The 9,597-nt window shown below is 39.9% G+C and overlaps 1 pseudogene; it reads right to left on the reverse strand.

Moving 5' to 3' along the window:
- Window positions 1-215: 215 nt before the first annotated feature.
- On the reverse strand, window positions 216-3,172 carry LOC118541234 (hsc70-interacting protein pseudogene; annotated as a pseudogene).
- Window positions 3,173-9,597: the final 6,425 nt, after the last annotated feature.

Below are 9,597 nucleotides of genomic sequence, written 5' to 3' on the forward strand. Positions count from 1 at the left end.
ATGCAGCTGGTAATTGTTTTATTTTATTTTTTTTTCAGAAGACCAATTTTACTTTTACCCACTTATGGTAATATTTGCAATGTTAGAATGTACTTAATATATAATTAAGTAAATCAAATAAGGAACCCAAAAGGAACTGGTCTTCTTGAGTTATTCACAGCACACATTAGAAAATCTGAGAGAGAACACACATTAACAACAACAAAAAAAACCACTGGCAAGCTCAAACGCAAGTTTATATGCTGAGTATTTTTAAAGGGTTTAAAAAGCATGCTCAGTTAGCATACAGCCTCTTCTCACTCATAAAACAGATGCATTTCTATCTGCTTGTGTACAGCAAAGGGTTAGAAACTAAATCAACTTACTTATGACTTCAGAAATGTGCTACTTCAAAATTGTATTCCATGGAATTTTTTTCACTGCTCCTACCACTGATTCTTCAAAATAAGCAAAGTACAGAGGGTCTCATCCCTACCCTTGAAACTGTTTTTAAACACCAGCACTTTAAATTGAAAGACAGGCAGAACCCTAGCAATTCCTGTTACAGTGCCTGGACTCAGTCTTAATTATTAATGTTAAGAGTTGAATGTACAACAGAAAATCTATCATTTCTTTATCCTTGGAGGAGAAGGAGGGTGAAAAAGGAGAGGTGAGGGATATGGTGCAGTATTTAGGAGCTAAACAGGAGCACAACTCATCAACCCCGAAATGAAGAACCATGGATCTCATCAATTTTATAATTCATGTTGGATCAATAAGTTTGGTTCCCCTCTATGTATATCAATGAATTCAAACCTCATACTCTCCAAACTACGAAGATGAATAATGTAAGATAAACTCCAACTGCAACAGTATTTCCCAAGTAGAAAACTGAACACCAAAGGGAATCTCTCCTTCCAACATCTTTTGACATGGTAAGATTTCACCAAAGTAGAAACCTATAATTTAAATATGAAATCGCTTGGCCAAGTAAGAAACTACAGCTGTTATGGGCATTACCTTACATAATCACTATATTACATATTCAACCCAGCATGACATATACTTGCACAATTATGCTGTGAATGATACAGTAGTGATGAAGCCAGTGAAAAATGACTAACTTTAGCCCAAAAAGAGTATGGGGGGGGGCAAGTGAAAACAAGTAGAAAGCACACGAAGAGATGGGTATTTTCTGACCAGGAAGGTCACTCTAAACACAGAAATATAAAAAGAAAAGTATTCCCTTATTTCCCCTATGTGGAAATAATGCAAACATTTATTTTCTATATCAGACAAGAACACAGCTAAGTAATCCAATTCTACTGCAGCATTATAAAAATCATCCCTTCACCACAGTGTAAGATTTAAATGCATCTGCACAAGGGTGCACACTATATAAAAGGAGTAAGGTTGCTGCTGCCCTGCCAAGCACTTCCGGTCCCTACCCAGGTCCTACTGCAATACTGGTGGTCCCAATGGTTTTATCCAAATAAATTGTGTTTAAAAAATAAAGCATTTAAGAAGACAAGTCAAAATGCCTCAGAAACCATATCTCCAATTCAAACTTCATCTATTTAAATGTTATATTTGCCTCCCACTAATAAACCTTTATTTCACTCAAACTGAGCAATAAATCTTCCACACTGAAGTATCTTCCTTGCCCAATTAATCCAAAGGAAAAAAACTGAAATGATTAGTAAAGAAAAATGTAGGGACTAACACACCCTTTTAATATGTTTTTAAATATTTTTAAAGTTTAAAAGTGTTTAAAGTTTGTAATTCCTAGTAGGAAAACATTATCTGAATGACTACCCTAATGGCAAACACTATAGAATGTTTCAGTTGCATGTGGGGCAGAGGGGTAGGGATTCTCTTCACAGCGCCCCAGCTTTCTTCATGAGAAGGTCAGAGGTACACTGGTTTGTATTATTGCGACATCCATTAGGTGATCGTTGCTTTTCCTTCAGCAAGGGCTTTATTTGTCAGAAGGGCATTATTATGCTTGACCTCCAAATTTGGCTGACAATTTACTGATGAGATTCATAACCTTTGGATTGCTCTGATATTTTGACATATTTGCTGGGTTCTGGGCCACATCCTGGAAGGCCACCATAACTTCTGGATCCTGCATGGCTGCGAGAACCTCTGGATCACTAAGAATTTCATTGAGCCCAGGCATTCCTGCCATTCCAGGCATCCCCCCTGCCATTCCAGGCATTCCTCCAGGAAAATTACCAGGCATTCCCCCAGGAAAGCCACCTGGGAAAGAGCCATACTGAGCTCCTGATTGTCGTCTGGCTTCTTCCTCCCTCTGGGCTCTCTCATGTTCTTCCCGAGCCTTCTTAACCCTTTCTATTCTTTCTTTGATCTCTCGCTGTTCACGTTTTCGCTCATACTTTCTCCGATGTTCAGCAATTTTCTGGGCCCTCGGTTGAACTTTCAGCATTGCGCTAGCATCTTCATCGTAATCCAGTTTACAAGCAAGGGCAAGATCATGTGCTGCTTCTTCCCAATGGCCCAGAAGTCTGTGTGCTTTCCCTCGCCACTTATAAGGCTGAGCTGAATCAGGATTTATTTCAATAGCTCTGTCACAGTCTCGAATGGCAGCATTTGGCTTCTGTAATTTGATGAAGACACTGGCTCTCTTGGCATACAGAATGGCCAAGCGAGGATTCAGTTTGATGGCATCTGTGAACAAGTCAATGGCTTTCTGTAGTTCACCATCATTTAGGGCATCAATGGCAGCCACTTTTTTATCATTTGCCTGATCCATCATTTCCTCGGTTATCTCTACATTTTCATCTCCCATTTCTTGAGGGGCATCAGTATCTGGTTCAATCACACCTTCATTGTCAATTTCTAGATCACTTTCCTCACTTGATGGTTCGTCTGTCTTTATGTTTTCCTCCGCCTTCTTACTATCTGTTTTTTCTTCCTTGATATTGTCTTCTGATTTAGTTTTATGAGTGGCAGGTGGTATTTTACCTCCCATGCTCTCCACCCGCTCCCGCAGGAAAGGCATTTCCTCGGTGTGCAGAACGCTCGGATCCTGCTTACACATTTTCACGAAGGCCCGAAGCTCGCTCACTTTGCGGGGGTCCATGGTCCAGAGGCGGTGAAAGGCGGCAGGCGCGGCTGAGGTTGCGGCCCGATTCCAAGCCCGGGTACTAGCTCCGCAGCTGGTAATTATTAATAACCAGAGCACCAACTTTACTTGAGTGATACGTTAAGCACTATGTTGTACAATTTATATATATTTCCTCATTTAATCATAAAAATAATCTTAGGAAGTTCTTGTGTTCATTTTAAAGAACTGAAACAAAAAGCAAAAAAAAAAAAAAAAAAAAAAAATGCCACTTGCCCAAAATCAAATACTGGAGCTGTGACTGGAACCACATCTTTATTAAAAAAATGTCCCTCCCGGTCTCACTCAGATAAACACAAATTTGCTCAGTGATCGAGTTGCCCTGTCACTCACCTCTTCACTCAATGAGCAGCAACTGAAACAGCAATCAATGAGAACCGATTAGAACTGCCAAAATAAGAAAAAAACTAATATTTCCATGCTTTGGAGAAGACAATATTTACTCCTTTCAATTATTTCCCCAAATAACTCATAATCAGCTGAATGCAAAAACCATTGCCTCCATCCGTATTTGCATAATACAGTGGTGGTGTTTATTCCTACTTTTTCCTATTTTCATAGAAAGGAGTGACTTTATGCTCTACTCCCCAGGAGACAAATGGGTGGGAGAAATACATCTGACTAATACATTTAAGAAAAGAAATGAGTGTGGTTGACTCAGTGCCTCCTAGGTCTCCTTTTGCACCCAGCTGCTTTGCAAGACATATGCATCCCCTTCTGCTTCATGGAGTGAGCTTCAAGCCTGGCTCTTGCCCTGCAGGGGAGGCGTGCAGACATGCATGGACACTAGACACTGCATGACTAAGTCTACTGAATTCTAGGCTGAAGGACAAGCAAGTACATTTTGACAAATTACCTGATGTTCTGTTCTCAATAATTAACCTAGTATTTCACTTTCCATTCACTTCTTACTATCTGTTTATAAGTGTTATCAATAATTAACCGTGTTATTTATCAATAATTAACCTAGTATTTCACTTTCCATTCTTTTGTTCAATGTCTTATTTCAAATCTGAAAAAAGTAGAAAGGGATGTTTTTTATTGGCTTCAGAAAAACCCAGCATCCTACACTCTAATGTGAAGGCTTGAAAATATGTAAGTACTGGTATTTGAGGACCAAATATGATGGAAATTTGGTGTAGTACTGATGAAAATCCTTAGGGTATAAAGTAAGCTTTTCACAGTGGCTTATCCATAGGGGATTCGCTGTTTTTAAAGGTTCAGCGTTGCTTTTAATGGGCCTTTGGCCGATTAAATATGGGCTCTACAGAACTTAATATGCAGGAAGAGAATTATCTGCCACTCATACTGATCTAATCTAAGGCATGAGATGGTTCTTCATCATGGAACACAGTTTTCACGTAGCAAATAAATTATATTGAATAAACGGAGACTTTGAGACCTACTTTGTGCTTATTTAAAACAAGCAGAAATTCATTAAACTAGCATTTACGTCATTTGAAGTGTGGATTATTTCCCGTACTTTTCTTGTGTTCCTCAGCCATTAGATTCTCAGATTAGAATTTATTCTAATTCAATTCTCAGATTAGAATTTATAATTGCAAAGCTAGCTACATTTCTAGTGAGAAGTTCAGAGAGTGACCAATGTGTGAGCTAGATCGTGGCAGATCAGACGTTCCATATTCTGTTGGTTTTTACATACATTATGGTTTTTTACATATATAATGGTTTTAACTACATTAAAGGTTAAAAGAAAAAAATATCTAAGGGTACACATTTTTCATAACATATGCTTTCTTTTGAGTCAGACCCCCTCATTTGGTCTCAGAACAGAACCTGAATTGTGTTGGTTTCCAAAACTCTGATTAAAATGTTAGATTTCAAAGATTCAGACTGTGAGTCCATCCACATAAGCTCAGTAGATCTTATTCTACAAAATATGATACAGAAGCCATTAATTTATAAGGAATATGCCATTAATTTCAATTGAGGACAAAAAACACGTCAATAAAATCATTGCAATTGTAAAGATGTAAGAAGACAACTTAGAAAACCTGAGCTAGAACAGTCTGTGTCTAGGAATGTCACCTCTCAAGAAATCCAGGAGTGACTGACTTGATTTAAAAATATGCTTTTGTCTTGATGATTGGGAGTAGTGAAAAGTGAGAACATAATAAACTTAAGCTAATTAAGCTTGAGGAGAAGAGACTTTTCACACAAGAAAAGTTGTGATTTTAAAGGAGAGGATAAATACCTTTGAAAGGGGACAAATGAGATCTTGGCAGTCAAGCCATAGAGATAAGAAATCAGAGGAGGCAATTTTGGTGTCATTAGTTTTCAGGAAGGTATTAAAGAAGGGGCACCTGTTTGGGTTTCTACCAGATCAGAAAGAGTGGCTGGGTTCCCCTCAAAATAAATAAACACACAATAGCAGGGAAAAAAGCACTTACTGATTGGGAACCTCATCTGAGAAAGAGTCTAAAAAACATTGTGAGGTATCCTCTTAATGATTAAATTAAATAAAGAATCCATAAAACAAGATGAAGCACACTTTGAAGATAAGAACTAAGTAGTTAGGGTAATATTAAAAATGCTACCTAGAGAAGGTGTGAACAATTTTGAGAGGGAATGACTAGTAGCAGCATGAGGGTATATAACTACACAATTACTGATTCCGCGAAACGCAGTTAACGCAGGTGGCGAAGTTCTGTGCTCCATGAGCCGAGAAGGTGCCGATCCAGGCTGGGCAATAATAAATCGTATTCATCCTTGGTCCGATGGCAAAATGTCCCCTTGGTGGAAATATTCAGAAGAGGGATGTGAAGATATACAATATTTCTTTGAATATGTGTATTCTTTGAATATTCATTGATTTTTGCAGACCCAAACTTCGTTCATTTGCTCTATGAAACCAAGAGGCCTCACAAAACAAAAATAGAGAATTCCATAGGGAATGTAAATGTCTAGCACCACCAGAGAAAGGGTAAAATAAACCTTTATATTTAGCAAAATTGCTTACTCCAAATGTGGTAGAGAAAAAAGAAAAAAAAAAAGGTGAACATAGGCTAAACTGCTAAAAAGGCTCAGCGGAGCCTTCCTCAAAGTACTGGGGCAAAAGGAAGCAAAAGTAAAAAAAAAAGGAAAAGGCATAGCTTCTTACTGCAGAGAAAGAGAGGGTAGAAAGAATGCTAATCGGGGCTGGAAATATTGAAAAGGTGAAAGGACAGAGACAGCAAGGCCTCGCAGTGTTGCATGGAGATATCGGGCCCGAGGAGGCTTCCCCCCCCCCCTTTTTTTTTTTTTGTATGATACACAGGAACACAGGAAAAAAGAGATCTCAAGATCTGGGAACTGGGCCACCAGCACTGCAAATTTCCACACATTGCTAAAAGGCACATATGCCTTAAATGCCACTGTCTGAGTGAGAAGACAGTATGAATAAGTGGATGACAGTCCTGGCAGCAGAGTCTGAAGAGCGAGCGACCCCTGCCCCGCCTTTCGAGGGGGTTATCGACCCAAGCATCCCACAAAGCCGCTCTCGCTCCCAGTGACTACCAGTTTCAGTTTTCAAATTTAATTTTTGTACTTTCACAAGAACTATGAACTTTGATATATGTTCCAATTTTATATTCATTATTTGGGTGAGGGGATTCCATTTGGGACTGTAAGAGTTTCTTCTGAACTGCGTAATGGGAGGAACTTCTCTCAAATACAGGGACTGGGTGACTGACTACCACCAGGCTCTTCCATGAGAGATTATTTAATCTCATCTATTTTTTCCACCACCATGATTTAATTTCATCTCATAATCTCAGGTGAGGTACACTGAAGAAAGTAGTCATGGATAATTTGTGCTGGGAAAGGAGGAGGAAATACTCAGTTTAGGGTTTAGCAAAGCCTTGGAGATACTTTAATTAATTACCTGTTCTAAGCCAGTGCTTCTCCAACTTTAATGTACATAAGACTTACCTGGGGATCCTGTTAAACTACAGAATAAGTACATCTGGGCTGGATCTGAAATGCTGCATTTCTAGTAAATTCTGCATTTCTAACAAGCCCCCGGTGATTTCTCTGGTCTGAAACAGTAAAGTTCTAACCCACTTCAAAAGCCTCTAGGGAAGAAACTAATTTCCTGCCAGTGAATCCAGGAGGACCCACACAGAAGCCAGGTTGGCATTCGGAGAGTGGCATCATGAAGATGGAAACAGAGCTAGCCTGATCGGTCGCCTCTCTCCTCCATGAAAGTGAGCAGCTGCGATCAGGGCTGCTCATAGAATTAATAGTTTAGGGGCCCCTGGGTGGCTCAGTTGTTAAGCATCTGCCTTTGGCTCAGGTCATTGATCCCAGGGTCCTGGGATCGAGCCCCACATCAGGCTCCCTGCTTGGCGGAAAGCCTGCTTCTCCCTCTCCCACTCCCCCTGCTTGTGTTCCCTCTCTCGCTGTGTCTCTCTCTGTCAAATAAATAAATAAAATATTTATTAAAAAAAGAATTAATATTTTAGTCTAACAAGAAAAAAAAATCTGAGGAGTGTAAGTGGAGAATATTTATTTCCCATTCCTCATATTTCTGTGAAAAAGGAACAAATTCCTATCTCAGAACCCGACGAGTAAAGGTCTGGGAAGAACACATCTAGCGCCACTCTGCTCCTTCCCTGTCCTCTATCTAAGGGCAGAGAAATGACACATTTGCTTCATTGGCTCTGGGCACTCCAAGTTCTCTTGTGGGGCCACCTAGCTTGCAGCGTGCCTACTTCCTCCACTCTTTCAGAGGACAAGCTTTCCCTGGCCAGAAAGACCCTCTTTATTCACCACTGCCAATATTGTGTGGGTCAGTATGTTTAACCCTGAGGTGAAGCATTTCAAATCCAAGTGGTCGTATTTTTTTTTTTTTAAAGATTTTCTTTATTTATTCATGAGAGACAGAGAGAGGGAGAGGGAGGCAAAGGCAGAGGGAGAAGCAAACTCCTCACTGAGCAGAGAGCCTGATGTGGGACTGGATCCCAGTACCCTGGGATCATGACCTGAGCTGAAGGCAGATGCCCAACCAACTGATACACCCAGGCGTCCCACGCGGCCGTATTCTTAAAGCCACATTCACCAAACATCTTTATCAGTAATAAAGATGCCATTTTTCTCCACTTATCTGAGTCTTCTGTATTATTTTTCAGGAAGTTCCAAACTCAGGAGGGGAATATAGAAATGTTCCTCAGGGGCCACCTAAAAGACCAGTGGTAAATACAATATTCTTGAAACGCCTCCTGATTTGTGCTTTCCTGTCACGGGACTGGTTTCTCTGCTGATTTTACTTGCCACTGGACTGAGTCATGAGACTGGGCTGAAATGGGAAGAAACAAATGAATAGGCTGCTCCTTTCTGACCTTAAGGATTGTTTGAGGAAGAAGGAAGATAGTGGTTATGTGATGGGGTCTCCCCTCTTGTCGCTTTGTCCCTTATGTCCTAATCTTAGCAAAGTACAAGTTTTAAATACACCCAAATATGCACTGCGGGACCTGAACACATAAAGCAAGTGTCCTCTTGACATTGAACTAGCATGGAGGAACCCGTGGGTCCACTGAAGAACCGTAGCTCCACATCAGGGCCCCGCCCACCAAGTGTCTGAGAGATTACACGGGTAAAGAATGGGAATATTGGGTGAAGTAATTAGTTAAGATACAGCAATAATTCTCTACCTCCACCCCCAACCTATGTGGAGGGAGCAGGCTGTTGAGAAATAATTGCTTAATTGACAAAATAAAAAGTAAGTGCTGAGCACATGAGTAAAAATTTAGAGACCTGGGGTTAGAAAAAAAAGCCTCTGAGTGTGAGGACTTTCAGATGAAAACTGAATGAACAAAGAACCATAGATCCTAGCTGTAGGTGTAGGCATGTCCCACAAAATGCCAAACCAAGCCAGTGCAAAGACACCACTGTTACTTGTCCAGTAGTCATACCAGAACAGCCCCTCATGGCAGGAAAACAGCACAAAACTCATGAATCTGAGATCCTCTTAACATCCCCAAGGACACATAAGACCTCATATACACAGTTGCCATTTTGGGCAAAAAGAAGGGAACACGATCTAAAAGAGATTCATTTCTATAAAAAGAACTACTTAAGCCAGCACTGGTGGAAGTTGAACTATGAATAAACTATTTTAACAGGAAAAATCTGTTATCTGTAATATCTGTTATCGGAGATATCTGTTTCTTTACCAGTGGCATGAGGTTCATAGGAAGTATCAGAGAAGCTATGGAATAAATAAATAGAAGCTACATTTTCTGTACTGACCAAATTTAAAAAAAACTGAGATTGGAGGTAGAGAATGGACCAAGAAGATAAATCCAGGCAACTGAATCTCAATCTAATGGTATTTGAGAAATGGACAAAAACAAACAAAAAAACCCCAAAAAACCCCAAAAAACAAAAAGGAAGACAGGCAATCATTTACTAACAGCTAAAGAGAAACGTGGAATCTTAAAAAGTATTTTTACCAATTGCACACATGCACA

This window comes from Halichoerus grypus, chromosome 4 (assembly GCF_964656455.1).
Source record: "Halichoerus grypus chromosome 4, mHalGry1.hap1.1, whole genome shotgun sequence".
NCBI classification, from domain to species: Eukaryota; Metazoa; Chordata; class Mammalia; order Carnivora; family Phocidae; genus Halichoerus; species Halichoerus grypus.